The sequence below is a fragment of the Phaseolus vulgaris genome, chromosome 2 (assembly GCF_000499845.2).
Source record: "Phaseolus vulgaris cultivar G19833 chromosome 2, P. vulgaris v2.0, whole genome shotgun sequence".
Taxonomy (NCBI): Eukaryota; Viridiplantae; Streptophyta; class Magnoliopsida; order Fabales; family Fabaceae; genus Phaseolus; species Phaseolus vulgaris.
In genome coordinates this window covers 29,524,855-29,534,602 of record NC_023758.2, presented here as the reverse complement: position 1 = coordinate 29,534,602, position 9,748 = coordinate 29,524,855, and the positions used below count along the sequence as shown (strand labels likewise).

The 9,748-nt window shown below is 35.5% G+C and overlaps 1 pseudogene; it reads left to right on the top strand.

Moving 5' to 3' along the window:
* Window positions 1–6,178: 6,178 nt before the first annotated feature.
* On the top strand, window positions 6,179–6,284 carry LOC137813181 (small nucleolar RNA R71; annotated as a pseudogene).
* Window positions 6,285–9,748: the final 3,464 nt, after the last annotated feature.

Genomic DNA, 9,748 nt, shown 5'->3' with positions numbered 1-9,748 from the left:
GGTATGTCTTTGTGCAAGATATCAAGCAAATCTGAAGGAGTCACACTTCAAAGCTGCAAAGAGAATTCTGAAATATCTCAAAGGAACATCAACTGTTGGGTTATGGTATCCTTCTCACTCTCCCATTCATTTAATTGGCTATTTAGATTCTGATTTTGCAGGATGCAAGCTAGATAGGAAAAGCACAAGTGGCACTTGCCACCTTCTTGGTTCAAGCCTCATCTCATGGCATAGCAAGAAGCAAGCATGTGTGGCTCTCTCTACTGCTGAGGCTGAGTACATAGCTGCTGGAAGCTGTTGTGCACAAATCCTATGGCTCAAACAACAACTTGCAGACTTTGGATTGCAAATCAGCAAGGTCCCTTTGATGTGTGACAATACAAGTGCTATCAATCTTACCAAAAATTAGATCCAACACTCAAGAACTAACCATATTGAGATACGCCATCATTTCATCAGGGATCATGTGAGCAATGGGGACTGTGAAGTGAAGTTTATTGAGACAAAACTGCAGCTAGCTGATATCTTCACAAAACCATTACCAAAAGAGAGGTTCTTCTTTTTGCGAAATGAGTTAGGTATCCTTGACCTTCAAAATCTTTCCTAAATTTGTTTTAATACCTGTTAGAGTCTATTTATGAAGACAAATAGGGGGAGAATTGATTGGTTCTTGTGTATCCTTCTCTGAAATTGATTAAAAACTGCTGAAATCCCTGATATCATAACTGTTTCTGCTTCTGCTGATAGAAACAATCGATTGTTTGTATGGAATATTGTTTTCAACATGTGAAAATCTAACCTGCTGTTGTAGGAAGCATTAGATTGTATATATGTTGTTTTTGCAGGAACTGCTTTAGATTCAATCAAATCCAACACAAGCAACCAGGGATTTGTCTTCATCAAATAGGGGGAGATTGTTGAATCAAGTGTGTTTAAGCTTTGAAGAATCCAAACCCTTTGAAGTTTGATGGAAGGCTTGTTATGCTTGTTGTTGCAGAGGTGTTTTAGAATAGGATATAGGGTAGATTTTCTGTGTAAATTCACTCTTGATTGAATCCAAAGCTTAAGCATTCTTAAACCTTTTAATTGAAAGTGTTTTTCAAACTAAGTGAAAAACAACCTGTTGTTTTGTCGAAACAACCGATTGTTTTATACTTAGGTGTTTTTAGAAAGGTTGAAAACTGTTTTTGATGGTTGACTTGCTGTCAAACCAAAACAACCGATTGATTCGAGCATTCAACCGATTTTTTTTTTGGGACCATAACAGAAAACTGTTTTGTGCTTTGACTGAGCTTTAAATGATTTTATAACTGATTACGCTCCAGTTTTAAATGCTTTGACCAGTCTTTGAAAGCAATAAATAGTGTGTTATGTTTATGTAACAAACAAGAACTAAGATTTAATCAAAGAAAAACAAATTTGAGTTTTTCACTGATTTTGCTTTTGAAGAAGTTGAAGATTGCTTTGAGATTGCTTGGATCAAGAGAGTGTGGAATAGGATTTTCATCTTGTATTAATTTCAGATCTTTATGTAACAAGTGTAATCCTTTTGTACTTTGAAGAAACTCTGTGTGTAAACCTGAGAAGTGTTGTGTGTTCTTGAGGTTGTCAAGATCAACATTCTTAGTGGTGTTTGCGCTGAGCCAAAGGAAGTGTGTCTTGAGGGGATCAAGGTCACTTCTTTGGTGGTGTTGTAAGTAATCTAGGCTTGATTGCTTAGTGGATTCCCCAGTGGTTTCTGGAAAGACTGGATGTAGCTCTTGGTTAAGAGTGAACCAGTATAAACCTGTGTGTGCAATTTCTTTATCCCTTGAACTCTTTAATTTCAATTTATATTTGTGAACTGGTATAAACAACCGATTGTTTCTGCGAAACAACCGATTGTTTCTGCGAAACAACCGATTGTTTCTGCGAAACAACCGATTGTTTTTCTGGTGTTGTGCTAAATTGCTTTGTGTTTTTGGCAAACTAAATTCTTAATCAAGTTTTCTCGAAGTAATTTCATTCTAGACTTAAAAGTATGTGAAAACCCTCTTTAAACCATTCACCCCCTGTAGTTTAAAGTCATACTTTCTAACAATTGCTACTTCATGTCTAACTCCATAGTGTTCTAAAACCTTTTGAAGTTGAGCATTACAAAAATGAGAACCTCCATCACTTATCAAAACTCTAGGAGTACCGAACCTGGTGAAAATATTTCTCTTGAGAAATTTGATTACAGTTTTGGCATTATCTTTCTGAGTTGCAGCTGCTTCCACCCATCTAGAGACATACTCAATTGCCAGTAAGATATATTCATTTGAGAATGATGATGGCAATGGTCCTATAAAATCAATTCCCAGCAATCAAATACTTCAGTCTCTTGAATGTTCTGCAACGGCATTTCATGCCTTCTTGTAATAGATCTATTTCTTTGACAACTATCACACTTCTGAACATGTTCATGTGCATCTTTGAATAGATTTGGCCAATAAAATCTAGATTGTAACACTTTAGTTGTTGTCCTTTGACCATTGAAATGACCTCCATATGGTGAATTGTGACAATGCCATAGAATATTTTTAGCTTCATTTCTTGTAACACATCGCCTTATCAAGTTATCTGCACCAATTTTGAAAAGATAAGGATCATCCCATACATTGTGATTAGCATCTCTGAAGAACTTTTTCTTTTGATGCCATCCAAGATCTTCAGGAACTACTCTTGCAGCTTTAAAATTTTTCAAATCTGCAAACCATGGCCTTTCTTGAATTGCAAGGAGCTTTTCATCAGGAAACTCATCTATCACTTCTGATTCAAGTGCAATTACTTCCTCATTTGCAAGTCTTGATAAGTGATCTGCCACATTGTTTTCACTTCCCTTTTTATCCTTTATTTCTAAATCAAATTCCTACAGCAGAAGAATCCATCTTATTAGTCTTGGCTTGGAATCTGATTTTGTGAACAAGTACCAAATTGCAGCTTGGTCAGTAAAAACAATCACTTTAGAACCAATAAGGTAAGATCTAAATTTTTCAAGTGCATACACTATAGCAAACAATTATTTTTCAGTAGTTGTATAATTACTTTGAGCATCATTTAAGACTTTATTTGCATAGTGTATCACATGAAAAAATTTCTCTTTTCTTTGCCCCAATACTGCTCCTACTGCATAATCACTAGCATCACACATCAGTTCAAAATGATAAAGCCAATTAGGTGCAGTGATTATGAGTACAGAAATGAGTTTTTCATTTAAATTCTTAAAAGCAATTAAGCAATTTTGAACAAAATTAAATGGAGTATCCTTATTCAGTAAATTACAAAGAGGTTTTGCAATCTTTGAAAAATCCTTGATGAATCTCCTGTAAAAACCAACATGACCCAGAAAGCTTCTGATTCCTTTGATGTTGACAAGTGGAGGTAGTTTTTCAATAACTTTAACTTTGGCTCTATCTACCTCAATCCCTTTGCTAGAGATTTTGTGTCCTAAAACTATACCTTCTCTCACCATAAAGTGACATTTTTCCCAATTGAGGACAAGATTGGTCTCCACACACCGTTTTAGTACGGTATCTAAATTCTCCAAACAAGAACTAAAAGTAGATCCATAAACAGAAAAATCATCCATAAAAACTTCAATGCCCTTTTCTAACAGATGTGCAAAAATAGCAAACATGCATCTTTGAAAAGTTGTTAGGAGCATTACACAGTCCAAATGGCATCTTTCTATATGCAAAAATACCAAAAGGACAAGTGAAAGTAGTCTTCTCTTGATCTTCTGGATTTACAACAATCTGATTATAACCTGAATAACCATCCAGAAAGCAGTAATAAGCTTTGCCTGCCAATCTCTCCAGCATTTGATCCATGAAGGGTAAGAAAATGATGTTTTCTTGTGGCTTGATTGAGTTTTCTATAATCAATACACATCCTCCAACCGGTGATTGTTCTTGTTGGAATTAACTCATTTTTTTCATTATGAATTACTGTCATGCCACCTTTCTTTGGAACTACTTGCACAGGACTGACCTAGGAACTATCTGATATAGGATAAATCATCCCTGCTTCTAACAGCTTCTGAACTTTTTTCTTTACCATTTCCTTCATAGTAGGATTTAAGCGTCTTTGAGGCTGAGCTACAGATTTGAAGTCTTGTTCCATGGGAATTTTGTGCATACAATAAGAAAGACTTATGCATTTCAAATCTGATAGAGTCCATCCTATTGCTCCTTTATTTGACTTTAACATTTTCACTACTTCCTCTTCTTCTTCTGCTATTAGAGAGTTGCTGATAATGACTGGTTTCTCCCCATTTTCTGCCAAAAAAACATATTTCAAATAAGCTGGTAGTTGTTTCAATTCTATCTTCTGAGGTTGAGAAATTTCTTCTTTGATTAGATCTTGCTTTTGACTAGCATCATAAAGAATCTCTTTAGCCTTATCTAACTCTTCAACACAGTCCTGTATTTCTTTTCTTTCCCCTTCATCTATGTCTTCAATACTAACCATGATAACTTTCATTAAAGGTTCAACTGTTAAACATTTTTTCTGAGTTTCAAAACAAATATCATCAATCACATTCACTCTGAAACACTCTTTTTGATCATTTGAATACTTCATTATTTCAAAAACATTAAAGCTTACTTCTTCATCTTGAACACAAACCTTTAATTTTCCTTTGCCTACATCAATTATAAATTTGGCAGTTTTTATAAATGGTCTTCCCAATATCAAAGGTACTTCAACATCTTCTTCTATATCCATAACAAAAAAAATCTACTAGGAAGAGAAATTTATCCACCTTTACCAACAAATCTTCAACTATTCCATGTGGATATTTGATTAATCTATCAGCCAACTGCAAAGTCATTCTTGTCGGTCTCACTTCTACATCTCCAATTTTCTTCAGCATTGATAAAGGCATCAAATTAATACTAGCTCCAAGATCCAATAATGTCTTTCCAACAGTGAGATTTTCAATGGTAACTGGCAAAGTGAAACTCCCAGGATCTCTAAATTTCTGTGGTAATGATTTTTGAATTATAACACTGCATCCAGCTTCCAATTCAACTATCTCCTAGTCATTGAATTTTCTTTTCTTTGTCAATAATTCCTTCGTGAATTTAACATATGTAGGCATCTTCTCTAAAGCTTCAGTAAAAGGAATGTTAATTTGCAGTCTTTTGAGAATATCCATAAATCTTGCAAATAGTCTTTCTTTGAAGGAGCATGTGGATAAGGTACATCTTTTATAGGAACACTCATCTCTTGTTTTTCATTTTTCTCTCCAATATCTTCCTTATTCCTTCCTTTTCCTCCCTCACACTCAATATGTTCTTTTTCATTCTCTCTCTCTTTAAAAATCTCCTCCTCAACAACTAAATTATCTCAAATTCCTTTTCCTATAACTTTCCCACTTGTGGTAGTGAAAGACTTGCAATGCTCCTTGGGATTCGTTTGTGTATTCACTGAAAATTGACTTTCTTGATTATCAGTTAACTGTTTAGCCAACTGCCTCACCTGTGTCTCTGAATTTCTTATTGATGCTTCAGTATTTTTCTGATTGGATGGAGAGGCTTGCATGAACTTCTCAAAAGTATCCTCCAATTTGGATGTTCTCTCATGAATAGAAGGATAATGTGGTTGCTTCTGATAAGGAACTTGTCTGTTAGATGATCCAGCCTCTTGCTTCCACCCAAATCCTTGATTTGGATTGTTCCTCCATCCTTGAGCCATGTTATTTGGATAATTAGATGCGAAGCCACCTTGCCTTCCTTAATTATTCATATACTGAACTTCTTCCTTTGATGGATTTAGGTAAGAGCATTGGCCATTAAGATGATCTCCCTCACAAAAATCACACTTCAAAGCTTGATTTTGAATTGAAGGAGAATTTACTGCATGTAATTGTTGAGGCAGTTTTGACATTTTCTTGGTTAATGCCTCAATTTGCTGAGTCAAAATCTTATTTTGAGCTAAAATTGCATCTGAAGTACTAAGATCCAGCACCCCTTTCTTTTGCATTGTATATCTATCGTGTTGAGCTTGGTAATCTGTTGAGGCTAAGGCATCAATGATTCTTGTAGCTTGTTCTGCATCAACAGTCATCATTGTACCTCCGGTTGCAGCATCCAAGATCATTTTAGTATCAGGCCTCAAACCATTGTGGAATATGTTCAACTGAGCAATATCCTCAAAGCCATGATTAGGACACCTTCTTAACATCACTTTAAAACGTTCCCAAGCTTCACAAAAAGGTTCATCTGGCCCTTGCCTGAATGTGGAGATATCATACTTAGCCTTGATATATCGAGAGAATGGGAAGAATCTATGTAGGAATTTCTCTTTTGCATCATTCCAACTACTTAGACTCTGGTTTGGATGCGACGTTAACCATTCTTTGCTTTTCCTGCAAGTGAGAAAGGAAATAGACGCAAATAAACAGATACAATATCATTTTCCTCGAAGCCCATGGTCCCTACCAACTCATAGAATGTGGATAGATGAGTATAAGGTTCTTCGTGATCCATTCCAGTGACGTGATGAGTGCTGATTAAGCTAAGAAAAGCTGGCTTCATTTCTAATTATTTGGTGGCAGGAGGTATGGCTATGCTAGAGAAATGCCTTGTTCCTTGTTGCATAGCATAGTCTCCAAATGTCCTTCTAGGTGGATTTTGTCTATTATCAGCCATTTGTAACTCTGTTTGATTGTGTGAGTTGAGACTGTTGGAAGATTCTCCTTTTGCTTGTCCTTGCTTCTTCTTTTCTTCTCTCTTCTTGCTCTGATTTCTTCTAGCTGTCTTCTCAATTTATGGATCAAACTCAATTGATCTTTAGGAACATGTCCTCTTAATAGCATGTATCTAAGACAACTCAAGCAAGGATTAGCACAAGATAAAAGAATAAGATATAAACAAGTGTCTATTCACAAAGAAAACAAAATATTCACAATACTCAAAAATTTATACTTCAGAAATTCTTAAAAGAAATTGTTCCTCGGCAACGATGCCAAAAACTTGTTGATTTTTCTCGACAAGTGTACCGAATCAACTGTAATATAGTACTCTTTAAAGTACAAATGTCGAACCCACAGGGAACATGATGGAGATCAAGATCAAGAGAACATAGAGGCCAATCAACAAGATCAAGAGGAGGTGGAGGCACAAATAGAAGACGCCCATGGAGGTCAAAGTCCACCTCAAAGGCTTACAAGAAGCATGTTTAAAGCTTTAGGAGCTAGAGGACATTTATTTTCTCTTTTTGTAATTTCTTTAGTTGAAGGTGCTTAGAGGGAAACTTTAGAAACCTCTATTGTTATAGCATCTTTTAGGCTTTAGTTAGGAGCTTTAGGGGGGGGGTGTTAGTAGATAGGTGTAGAAGTAGAATAGGAGGTGCCAAAGTGAAGGAAGGAGTCACACCTTCCTCATGGCTTGAAATAGGCGCCGGTTTTAGCTAGCTTTAGGAGGGAAATTTGAATTGTTTTAGCTTGCATTTTCAGCACCTTAGGCTATAAATAGAGGTGCTCTCTTTGTAAAATTCAGATTGGAATTAATCTAAGAAAACTCTACTCAAATTTTGAGTGATCATTGGAGAGCTTTTGAGCCTTCTTCTCTAGTCTTATCTTGATGGATCCATGGAGTCCTCAAGTGGCGGCAGCACTCTCATCTAGGAGCATTCCACACTTCTAGTGGCGAGATCATCCATCATCCTTCCATCTTCATGAGCAATTCTTCTCTCCTTCCTTTCTCCTCTTTCAATTATTTTTGTTAGCTTGTGTTCTTGAGTTTTGGTTTGGTGTTCTTGCTGTTTTTATGAGTTTTTTGGTTCGGAAGTTTTATAATTCTGTCCATTCATCTTGTTCCTTTGTTTTTCTAGCTCATTTGTTCGGTTCAATTCATTCCTTAAGTAATATGTTCGGTGCAATTGCATTTTCTTCCACTTTAATCGATTCAATTTGACTATAATTGGAACATCCAAATGAGTTTGGGATTTGGTACTAGTTTTTGGTGAGTTCTTGTCTTAGAACAATGATCCAACTCTAAGAAAAGTGCCTCTATAATGTCCAACTCAAGGTGATTCCTAAGAAGGTCAAGAACCTTTCTCTATGAGGCTATTGGAATCACATCAGAACAATTCTAATTAAGATATTTTGTTATAAAACTCATTAAGTATAGAAAATAATTTTGAGAACATGTTCATAACCAAATTAAAGATTTCACAAGTAACTCAGAGATTTAGGGTTTGATTCAACCAAAAACAAAACTAACTTATCAAATATAGAGAAAGATATTTGAGATTGAATTAAGTCTATTTCAATCATCTGTATTTTGGAATAATATAATACATAATACTCAAAACTACTTATTCTTGATGCTTAATTTAAATTCATTCACCTTGATTCCTCACAGATGAAATTCATATGATAATTTCTCAAATACTGATTCCTCATATATCTAACAAATCATCCAGCTTTATGAACAGAATTATGATGCAATTAAGTTTTTGCTTTCTTTCTTTCAATGCTTTGTATTCATCTACAATTTACACAAAAATTGAGATTAAATTTCTTCATTTGTTTCTTGGTTCAAAATATATAATCGGATTCAATAATTCTCATATTAGGGTAATTTTCTAACATAAAGCAACAATTAAGTTCCAAAGTGTTCAATTTTCTCAATCATAAAAATTACAAATTGGCACTTATCAGACGTGTAATGAGAGTGTATTGTAGAGCACTGACTATAGAGCGATATAAGGTGGAGTCTTGAACTTCAGGGGAAGCATTTTTTGGTAGACGAAGGGCATATTGTAGGGGAATGAGAACATGGTTAACTTCATTCATGTGAGTGCGCCGGAGAAGATCATTGATGTATTTTGTTTGAGATAGAAGAATATTTCCATCTTTGAGGTGTTGGACTTCAATGCCAAGAAAGTAATGAAGATGTCCCAAGTCTTTTAGAGCAAAAAATAAGCCCAATTTTTGTATCAAAGCTTGAATGTGGGAAGCAGAAGATCTTGTAATTACTATGTCATCTACATAGATTAAAATGAAAATAGTATAAGAATTGTGAAACTTAACAAATAGTGAATTATCGCTCTTAGTATAGTGGAAACCAAAAAGTTCTAAAGTGGAACCTAGCTTTTCAAACCACGATCGTGGTGCTTGCTTCAAGCCACATATGGCTTTCTGAAGTTTGCAAACAAGGTGGGGAGATGAAGACTCGAATCCTAGAGGATGCTGCATATATACATCTTCTTGAAGCTCACCGTTCAGAAATGCATTGTTAACATCAATTTGATGTATTGGTCATGCAGCATAAACAACATGCGAGAGAACAACTCGAATGGTTGATGGCTTAATGACAGAACTGAAGGTTTCGTTGTAGTCGCAACCTGCAGCTTGATTGAAGCCTTTTGCGACAAGACGTGTCTTGTGCCTTTGAAAAGAGCCATCAACATTGTTTTTGTTTTCGAAAATCCATTTTCAACCGACAACTTTTGATCCTCAGGGAAGAGATATGAGGAACCAAGTCTTATTGAGCAGAAAGAAGGACGTGTTGTGGTTCTTAATCTAGAAAACGAAGTTGCAGTGCTTGGATGGGGAGAACAAGTTTGTGTGTGACCATCGCGGTACCCTTTGCTGTGAAAATTGGGTTTCTTGTTTGGACGAGTGGAGAACCACAATGTAGTAACATGATTTGCTTGAATAATGGAGCTTTGCAACACTTTATGTTTTTCAAACCTTTCTTCTTGAGTAAGGAGTAAA